Raw genomic sequence first — 11,036 nt, 5'->3', positions numbered from 1 at the left:
GCCTCCCAAAGTGCTGGGATTACAGGCGTGAGCCACCGCACAGGCCAATTGTGATTATTTCTAAATATATTTGGTATCATTGCTAAAACTAAGTAATCAGTTATTTCTTATACTGGGACAGATTGTGCCTTCAGTCTCTTGCCTTGGCACCTGGGCAACTTTCTTTCCACATGTTTGCAGATGACATGATTCTGTATTTAGAAAACCCTGTAGTCTTGGCCCCAAAGCTCCTTCAGCTGATAAACAACTTCAGCAAAGTTTCAGGATACAAAAATCAGTGTTCAAAAATCACTAGCTTTCCTATACATCAACAACAGCCTAGCCAAGACTCAAATCAGAAGGGCAATCCCATTCCCAACTGCCACAAAAAGAATAAAATGCCTGGGAATACAGCTAACCAGGGAGACGAAAGATCTCCACAGTGAAAACTCCAAAACACTGCTCAAAGAAATCAGAGAAGACACCAATGGAAAAAGAGCCCATGCTCACAAATAAGAAGATTCAATATCATTAAAATGAACACTCTCCCCAAAGCAATTTATTTACAGACTGAATGCTATTCTTATCAAACTACCAATGACATTCTTCAGAGAACTACAAAAAACTATTTTAAAATTCAAATGGAACCAAAAAAGAGCCCAAATATCCAAGAAATTCTAAGCAAAAAACAAAACAAAACAAAAACAAGAACAAAGCTGGAAGCATCATGCTGCTGGACTTCAAACTATATTACAGAGCTATGGTAACCAGAAAAACATAGCACTGGTACAAAACCAGACACATAAACCAATGGAACAGAAGAGAGATCCCAGAAACAAGGCTGCACACCTATGATCATCTGATCTTTGACAAAGCTGACAAAAAAAAAAAAGCAATGGGGAAAAGACTCCGTGTTCAATAATTGGTGCTGGGATAACTGGGTAGCAGCCATATGCAGAAGATTGAAGCTGGACCCTTTCCTTATACCATATACAAAAGTCCACTCAAGATGGATTAAAGACTTAAATGTAAAACTCAAAACTATAAAAACCCAGAAGACAACCTGGCCAATACCATCCTGGATGTAGGCACAGGCAAAGATTTCATGACAAGACACCAAAAAGCAATTTTGACAAAAATAAAAATTGACAAATGAGATCTAATTAAACTAAAGAGCTTCTGGCAGGGCACGGTGGCTCAAGCCTGTAATCCCAGCACTTTGGGAGGCCAAGGCGGGTGGATCACAAGGTCAGGAGATCGAGACCATCCTGGCTAACATAGTGAAACCCTGTCTCTACTAAAAATACAAAAAATTAGCTGGGCGTGGTGGCATGCGCCTGTAGTCCCAGCTACTCAGGAGGCTGAGGCAGGAGAATTGCCTGAACCCAGGGACAAAGGTTGTAATGAGCCGAGATCACACCACTGCACTCCAGCCTGGGCGACAGAGCAAGACTCTGTCTCAAAAAAAAAAAAAAAAAAAACTGCTAAAGAGCTTTTGCGCAGCAAAAGAAACTATCAACAGAATAAACAGGCAACCTACAGAATGGGAGAAAATATTTGCAAGCTATACATCTGACACAGGTCTAATATCCAGCTTCTATAAGGAACTTAAACAAATTTACAAGAGAAAAACCAACAACGCCATTCAAAAGTGGGCAAAGGACATAAACAGACAGTTTTCAAAAGAAGACATACATGCAGTCAACACACATATGAAAAAAACCTCAACATCACCAATCATTAGAGAAATGCAAATCAAAACCACAATGAGGTACTATCTCATGCCAACCAAAATGGCTAATAAAAAGTCAAAGAATAACAGATGCTGGTGAGGTTGCAGAGAAAAGGGAACACTTATACACTGTTGGTAGGAGTGCAAATTAGCTCAACCACTGTGGAAAAAGCAGTGTGGCAATTCCTCAAAGAGCTAAAGGCAGAACTACCATTCAACCCAACAATCCCATTACTCGGTATATACCCCAGAGGAATATAAATCATTCTACCATAAAAACACATGCACGCAAATGTTTATCGTAACACTATTCACAACAGCGTAGACAAGGATGACTGTTGGGTACTGGACTGAATACCCGGGTGATAAAATAATCTGCGTGACAAACACTGTGACATAAATTCACCTGCGACATAAGAAGTTCACCTGCGACATAAGAAGTTCACCTGCGACATAAGTTCACCTGCGACATAAGTTCACCTGTGACATAAGTTCACCTGCGACATAAGAAGTTCGCCTGCGACATAAGTTCACCTGTGACTTAAGTTCACCTGTGTAACAAACCTGCATGTGTACCCTGAACATAAAAGTTCAAAAAAGAAGTTGCTAGCCTAGATATATGCCCAAGAGAACTGAAAACATATGTTCACACAAAAGCTTGTGCAGCAATGTTCATAGGAACATTACTGACAAATAGCCAAAACGTGGAGGCAACCGAATGTCCGTCAATGGAAGAATGGATGAAAAAAACATGATCTAGCTATACAAAAAGATATTACTGACAGTAAAAAGAAATGACGTTCTTATACACGCTACAATATGGAAGACCCTTGAAAACGTGGTGCTAGTTTAAAAAGGCAGTCCCAGAAGGCCACATATGATTGATTCCATTTCCATGAAAGCAATGGAGAAAAGACTCCCTATTGTCCAGAACAGGCAAATCTACATAGATAGAAAGTAGATTACTGGTTTCTCAGGGTGGAGGGGTGAGGGGAGGAGGGACAAATGGGAAGTGACTGCTGGAGGTTGCAGGATTTCTTTTGGGGGTGATGAAAGTGTTCTCAAATTAGATTGTAGTGATGATTGTAAAACTGTGAATATACTTAAAACAATTGAATTGTATGCTTTAAATTGCTAAACTGTATGGTATGTGAATTACATCTCAATAAAACATTTTTCAAATACCTTATTAATATCTCTCATGCCCCTGTGGATTGACTGGGCTTAGCTGAGTGACTGTCACTTGGGATTTCTCATATAGTTTGGTCAGATGGTAGCTGGGGCTGGGTCTTGTCAAGATTTTATTCTTCCTAGGCTGACAGAGCTACAACCTGTCCAGACTGACCAAGCATCTCTCTCCACAGAGCTAGCTTGAGTTTTCTTACAAGTACGGCAGCCTGAGAGTAGGCAGACACATGACCAGCTCCTCTCAAAGTGAACCTTCCAGGAAAAGGAAGTGGAGTTTGAGACCAGCCTGGCCAACACAGTGAAAACCTGTCTCTACAAAAAAGAAAAGAAAAACCCAAAACTACGTAATTTATTTATTTGACCAATAGAATGTAGCAGAGTGACAGTGAGCCCGATTCTGGTCCCAGGATCTACTGAGACTTTGGGATTTATAAAGGACTAAATCAAGTAAGAGTGGATTAGCTTTAAGGCAGCAGGAGAACCCAAGACCCTGCCTTTTATCCTCCCCTCCTTCCATCACTCCCGTCCCTGCAGACTTCCCTGAAGCACTTGGAACTGAAGGGCTGCACAAAGCCTAGCCTGCAAATTGTGTATTTAGAGTTGTATTGGCAAACAGCTTTTATGTTGTGTCTGAACTCAATCGATTGGTAGCAGCTGTGGAGGACTGAGTTGAAACGTGTTTTGGGAAGCTGATTGCTTAAAGTGCCTCAAATCTTCGCCCCTCACCGTATTCACCGCCTTACAATGGACTTTTGGGCTCTTCCTATGGCGAGATGGTGTGAATTGTCCCCTTCATTCTGAGTTTGGCCAAGGTTGCGACACGGCAGAAGCTTCAAAAATGCCGGCAGGTTGCCACTTCTGCTCTTGCCCCTCCACCTTTGCCATGAGAATATACTCGGCCACCCTCTGGAAGGAAGGCAGAGTTTTCTAGAAAGTTTTCTCTGCACAGCCAAGGCTCCCCAGCTAAGCCCCAGACAGGTGAGCCCCTACCCGACAGCCTGCCACCCTGCAGGTCACGTGAAGAAGCCTAGCCAAGATGTCATCCAGCCTGAATCACTGACCCGAGGACTCTCTTGGGCGAGGCAGACACTTGCTGCAAGCCACTGAATTCTGGGTGGTTTGTTCCGCTGCATTGATTGTGGCAATAGATCACTGAGACATGTGTTGATAGTTACATCTGCTACGGGCACAGGAAGGCAGCCAGCTGCAGCCCTGCCAGGCATTCTGGGAGAATCGACGCACTCCCTGGGCTTCAAAAGCATTCTCCATAGGCCGCCATCCCTGGCTTTTCACACATTACACACCGTGGGCAAAATCTCTGTTTCAGAGATTCGCCCAAGATCACCTTCTGTGTAGAGCCTGGGGTGGGTTCAGTCCTGAACCTCCTATGAGACACCTGGGAAGTCAGCAGGGGGAAGTGAGGCTGGGTTTGGCACCTGTTACTCAGCCATCATTCCACAATCCAAAACTGGGCAGAGAGAGAAAGAGGGAGCCAATACATTCTTGAAAGGCATAGATAATACTCTCCCTCCCTTAAGATCAGTCTCCAATCATTTTGTTGGCTTAACTGCAGTCATTCACACCTTTGGCTGGACGTGGAACAGACCCCAGCTTGTGCCTGGGATCCAAGTGTGGATCTGTTCAGTAAGAACTGAGCAGTGGGCCAAGGGGCCTGGGGGCTGTCCAAATCCATGCCTGTGAAGCCGTTTAGACTGTGGAGCTTGGTGGCAAAGGCCAGCTGACTGTAACCTCATTCTCCTGGGCCCTAAGAGTGAGCAACAGGGTGCACACAGCTGTAATAAACAAACTTGACTTCAACAGCTCCTTCTCCCTTCCTCTGGAGGCCCAGATTCCTTGTGCATTGCTGTCAGCTTGAGCAACGGAACACCCCACGTGCATTTCATTTTTCAGAGTCCACACTGGCAAAAGGTGCTGCAAAACTGGCCCTAAACTTTCAAGGAAGGAAATAAATGGCGTTGAGCTGAAAAACATCCAAGACTATTTTGGAGTTGTTTCTTGTGACAGTTTAGGACGAGGTCTAAGAAATTAAGCCAGGCACGGTGGTGTGCACCTGTAGTCCCAGCTACTCAGGTGGCTGGGGCAGAAAGATCGAGGCTGAGGCAGGAGCATCACTTGAGCTCAAGAGTTCAAGGCCAGCCTGGGCAACATAGCAAGGCTCCATGTCTCACCAAAAAAAAGAAAATAAATTAGCAAAATATACATGGCCTTCATCTTCTGGCCCCATCTGCCTCTAGCCGTATCTCTTGCCTCACACGTCCTATGCCAGCAGCTCTCACCTGCTGTGGGCTCACATTCACACAAACTGGACTATTTCTCACCTTTAGCTGGTCCTTTTGCCCTGGAAGCCGTCCCTGACTTCACTGGCTCTCTCCTCCTCCTCTTCTAAGCCTGAGACCAGGTGGTCATCCTCTCAACGACCAGTTAACTGCTCCTCCTCTTGGCTCTCACAACACCTGCACTTCCTCTGTGCACCTGTGTAAGGTTTCGTCCGGATTGGTTAACGTCTCTCTTTCTTGGGGGCGCAATCCTATTTGTGTGTCTGTAGCTGCTCCCTCTCACGAATTCATTTCCTCTCATGGCTTGGAATCTTTCCTGCCAGCTCGTCTTCTGCAGGGTGATTCTCCATGGGAGTTCCAGCACCCTGGGATATGCAGGCATCTTTTAGCTTCTCATCTGCTTATGCTGGGGTTCTCTGGGCTTCAGGGCAGTGCTTATGTTCCATCCGTTGCCTGGAGTTCCTGCATGACTTTATGTTCCTGCATCACTCAAGTGGTGTGAATCTGAACTTCACACACTCACACGGTCCAGGCTGAGCCTCGAATTGCTCAGGGCAGCGCTTCTTCTATCCACTGACCTGGGTAAAGTGCAGCTTCTGCTTTCCCAGACTGGGTAACAGAGGGTTTTGGTTTTCGGGTTTTTTGACTTCTGGTTTAATGGATGGGCAGTCTTCAGTGCCTCCTGGGTTTATGTAACAAGCTGAAGTCTAACCCCCCACCTACAGGGATCTGAAAGTTTCCAGCAGACTCATCTGGTGCTCCACTCACAAACTCTTGGCCTCACCTCTGATTCAGCCATGGTTGGGGTGGACAGTGAGTGCCACGTGGGCTTAGGTTCATTTTATATGACAGTGTCAGCCCTGAGCATACAGCCAGGTCCCTAGAACCAGCTCCATTCCCTCCCCAACCAGCCTCAAGAGCCTGCGATGGGGCAGGATCCAGGGCTCAGATCCGGACAAAACATATGATTCCTTGGGGCAGCAGGGATCAGGCTTTGTCCAAGGGGTGGCTGTGAATAATAGTTAGGGAGACCTGAAGGCCAGAATTAGGGTTAACTCTGAGAGAATACAATCAAAGGTCGGGACTGAAGGACAAGTGTGAGACTGAGCAGAGCTGAGGTAAAGGAAAAGGCCAAGAAGGTTAGACCCAGTGGTTGAGACTGCAAAGCTGGCTATAGTTGACACAGGCAGGAACAAAGTGAGCATGTGCCGTCTCACTGAACACTGGCAGTAGGATTGCTGGGCAGCTGCTCACCTCACAGACCTGGGATAGAGCCGAACAAGCCTGGATTGTCCCAGGGTAATCCTCGCTGCAGCAAGGTCGTCACTCCCAGGCCTAACAGAGCACCTGATGGCAATTCTGGCTTCAGGCTCAGGAAATCCTGAGTCTTCTCCAACAGACTGAAAGCCGAAGTTAAAGCAGGGCCCCCTCCTATGCTTCCCTCCCGGCCTGCCCCAGAGAAGCCCTGGCTGCTCCTAGTGACCATCAGCTTTGCAAACGCCAGAGTTCAGCCTGACACAGCTCCTCAAGGATCCCTGCAGGATCAGAGCGCAGAGGGATGAAACAGACCCACTCAGAGTGGGGAGCGTCTGAGGTCAGAGAGGGAAAGGGAGGAAATCTTGCTCTCAAGGCAGGACAGCGTGTGAGAGGAGAACGAGGGCTGGAAAGGACAGCCAGATTGGTGAAGCCCCTCCCTGCGCTCTTTACCTGTCTTTTTTAATGAGTCGTTCTTTTGCTAACACCCAGGCAGAATGTGGGCACCTCTTTCAGCTGAGGGTCTTCTCTGTAAAGTCTTCCTGTATTGGCAGGGGTGGGTTCTGAGCAGTTGGTGACCACAGTCATCGTGTCTTGCCTACTGTGGCCAACCACAAAAGTGCCTGGCTTCAGTTTCATTCAGCTTGTATTTCACCTGGATAGTTAATCATTTCAATCTTATAAGCTATTAACAAGAGGCTGGCAATAGCCAATTTTAATTGAGCTCTTACAATGTTTCAGACACCATTCTAAGCATTTTGTAAGTAATAATTCAATCTACAGGTACCCTTAGAGGTAGATGCTATTATTATTCCCATTTTATAGATGGGAAAACTGAGGCTTACAGATTAGGTCCCTTGCCTAATGAGTCAATGGTCAAGCCAGAACCTGAATACTGGCAGGCTGGCTTTCTTAGTCTGTTTTGTGCTAGTATTGCAGAATATCAAGAGACTGAATAATTTATAAAGAACAAAAATTTATTTCTCACTGTTCTGAAGCCTGGGAAGTCCAAGATCAAGGTGACAGCATCTGGTGTGGAACTTCTTATTGTGTCCCCACATGGTGGAAGGCAGAAGGGGAAGAGAGAGCAAACCTATTCCCACAAGCCCTTTTGATAGTGGCATTTATGAGGGCGGAACCCCTATGATCTAAACACCTTTCCAAAGGCCCCGCTACCCAACACTGTTGCCCTGAGGATTAAGTTTTCAACACATAAATTTTGGGGGACACATTCACTCCATAGCACTGTCCCAGACGCTGTACTCTTAGCTCATAGGCAATGCTGCCTCCCCAGGAGATTAGGAAAAATTAAACTCAGAAGTCAGATTCATCTTCCGGGCCTATGCTAAATTTCAAATCCAAAGAGGCTCAAATCCCAAAAGAAAACCTTACCTAGAAAAGGAGGAATGCCCCAGGGTCTGCTGTTCCCCTTTTTGTGTCCATGAGTTCTCATTATTTAGCTCCCACTTGTATGTGAGAACATGTGATTTTTGGTTTTCTGTTCCTGTAGTAGTTTGCTAAGGATAATGGCCTCTAGCTCCACCCATTTTCCTGCAAAAGACATGATTTTGTTCTTTTTTACAGCTGCAGAGTATTCCATGGTGTAGGTGTACCACATTTTCTGTATCCAATCTGTCACTGATGAGCATTTAGGTTGGTTCCATGTCTTTGCTATTGTGAACAATGCTGCAATAAACATTCGTGTGCATATCTCTTTACGGGAGAATGAGGTATACTCCTTTGGGTATATGCCCAGTAATGGGATTGCTGGTCAAACAGTAGTTCTGTTTTTAGCTCTTTGAGGAATCGCCACATGGCTTTCCACAATGGTTGAACTAATTTACACACCCACCACCAGGGTATAAGTGTTCCCTTTGCTCCGCAACCTCACCAGCATCTGGAGAGGATCAGAAAAAAATAACTATCGAGGACTAGGCTTAGTACCTGGGTGACAAAATAATCTGTATAACAAACCCCTATGACATGCGTTTACCTATATAACAAAGCTGCTCATGTACCTCTGAACCTAAAAGTTGTTTAAAACAATTTTTAAGTAATAATAATAAAGTAGGAATTAAAACAATAGAAAGCTTCTTTCCAGCTGTACTCATTCCCACTTGTGTTCTGATCAGTTGTGAATTGTGTTACAAGTAATTGGTTTCTTAAAACAGCGATATCTGTCATTAATTGGCTTATAAATCCAAGTCCGTGTTCCACCCATAACTGTGTTCCCCTACTCCCTTGCATTTCCATGTGCTTCTCATTGGAGAAAGAGGTGATATTCTCAGTCTTTTCAAAGTGTTTTAATACAGAGAAAGTACTGATACATTTTATCTTCTTTTTTTTTTTTTTTTGAGACAGAGTCCCATTCTGTCACTTGGGCTGGAGTACAGTGGCATGATCTCGGCTCACTGCAAACTCTGCCTCCCATGTTCAAGCAATTCTCCTGCCTCAGCTTCCCAAGTACCTGGGATTATAGGCACCCACCACTAGGCCCAGCTAATTTTTTGTATTTTTAGTAGAGATGGGGTTTCACCATGTTAGCCAGGCTGGTCTCAAACTCCTGACCTCGTGATTCACCCACCTCAGCCTCCCAAAGTGCTGGGATTATGGGTGTGAGCCACCAGCCTTATCTTCTTATTCATTTTTTCATTAATTTATTCTCTCAATAAATGCTTATTGAGTGCTGACTACATATTCTAGGTGTTAAGGATGCAACAGGGAGCAACACAGATAATGTTCCTGCCCTCTTGGAGTTTTCATTCTAGTATGAGGAAAAAGACAATAGACAAACACACAGCATGAGGACAGGTAATACTAGATGCCATAAGAAAAAAGCTAAAGAAGTGTGAGGAGCCAGAGACTGGGTGGTCGTGATCAGGGAAGGGCAGTTGTCAACACTAGGGTGGATCAGCTGTATTTCCCTGCAGCTTACATATGCATCCATTTATTAAAAACATGCATACCTGTGACAGTATGTATAACTTTAAACATTTACATAAATAAAATCACATTGTATTGGAGACTTCTGCTTCTGGGAAGACAGATTTCTTCTCCCTATTCCACCCACAAAATGCAACTAGAAACACTGAACATTATATATAAAACAGATATAACACTCTAAAAGAAGGAGCAAAGGCAGACCAGCTAGAGACCTTGGGACCTAAGGAATGCCATGGTGCTGAGTTCCCCGGGTTTATTCTTTGCTTCAGAAATCCCTGACTTGGAGCTGAAGGGAGCCAGCTACCTGGAAATGATGAATACAGACCAAAAATAATCTCCAAAAAAGACTCCTCCCTCTAGCCAAGGAACGAAGAAAGAGGCAGCCTAGTAAGACAGAAAGCTTTTAGGCAACTGTCTCCTCCAGCTAAACGCCACAGAAAATGCTGCGGGCCACTCCCACTCATGCCGGCAAATGCAGACCGGGGCGCCGAGTCCTCTAACACCTGGCAAGCTTTAAGGAAGCACACTCTGTCCAGGGTGATGTCAGAGAAGTCCAAGTAGGCAGCATCCCCGGTGAGTGGGAGTGAGACCTTCCTACCGTATCGTGTCCCCACGTCAGTGGAGAGCATATGGGAAGTCTGGACTTGCACCCCAGTTGTGGGAATGCATCTGAGATATCTTTCACATATTTACTAAATCCTGCCCTTAGGTCAAACAACCTTAATGTTATCCTGTACTATCAAATTTGGGATTAAGAAAAGGTGTGTGTGTGTGTGTGTGTGTGTGCACGTGTGTGTATTTGTATATGTATTTGTAATCAGTGTGTGTGTGTGTGTGTGTATCTGTATATGTATACGTATTTGTAATCAGTGAGGCCTACTGGGGAACTCTAACTCTACACTCCCACCCAACAGTAATAAGGATACTCTCCCCGACTCTGGGTGTTAACAAGGGCCAAGTGGAGAACCTAGACTTCTGCGCTCACCTGACAGTGATGGTGTGCCCCCAATTAGGTGCCCTTCCCCTGCCAAAGCGGTGTCAAAAACGGCCAGCTAACACAGAAGATCCAGAGTCTCATAATATCCAAAAGGTTCAGGTTTCAGTTGAAAGTCACTAGACATACCAAGAACTAGGAAAATCTCCACTTGAGCGAAAAAAGATAATCAGTAGATACGAATACCAAGACGACAGAGTAGTTAGAAGTATCTGGCAAAGATTTTATAAGTAGCTATCCTACCGACACTTTGGTGAGCAGTTACAAACATGCTTGAAACAAACAATTCTCATGAAGGAAATGGAAGACATAGAGAGCCAAGCGAGAATTTCAGAACTAAAATATACAATTCCAGAAAAAAAAAAAACCTCAATGGAAGGGTTCAATAGCGGAATGGAGGGAACAAAGGAGAGAATCAGTGAACTGGAAGACAGAACAATATAAATTACACAACCTGAACAACACAGAGAAAATAGGCTGAAAAAATAAATGATCAGCGCCTCAGAGACTTGCGGGACCACGAGAAAAGATCTAACATTGTGTCATTGGAATCTCAGAAGGAGAGGAGAAGAAAGGTAGGGCCGAAAAAACACCTAAAGAAATAATGGCTGAAGAGAACCCAGATCTGGCAAAAGATTGAAACCTACAG

The 11,036-nt window shown here is 44.8% G+C and overlaps 1 long non-coding RNA gene across 1 annotated transcript in view; it reads right to left on the bottom strand.

The window, feature by feature from the left end:
- The window catches only part of LOC116544104, a 36,522-nt gene extending 25,877 nt beyond the window's left edge, over positions 1-10,645 (bottom strand). Inside the window, exons 1-2 of the long non-coding RNA XR_004265818.1 lie at positions 10,635-10,645; positions 10,361-10,365 (exon numbers count right to left, since the gene is read on the bottom strand). This is a non-coding gene — a long non-coding RNA (uncharacterized LOC116544104). The remainder of the gene's footprint in view (positions 1-10,360; positions 10,366-10,634) is intronic.
- Between the last annotated feature and the right edge of the window lie 391 nt (positions 10,646-11,036).

The sequence above is a fragment of the Sapajus apella genome, unplaced genomic scaffold (assembly GCF_009761245.1).
Source record: "Sapajus apella isolate SASKATOON/1434 unplaced genomic scaffold, GSC_monkey_1.0 scaffold4, whole genome shotgun sequence".
Lineage (NCBI taxonomy): Eukaryota > Metazoa > Chordata > Mammalia > Primates > Cebidae > Sapajus > Sapajus apella.
Note: the sequence above shows the minus strand (reverse complement) of the source record. Positions and strands in the feature narration are given on the sequence as shown.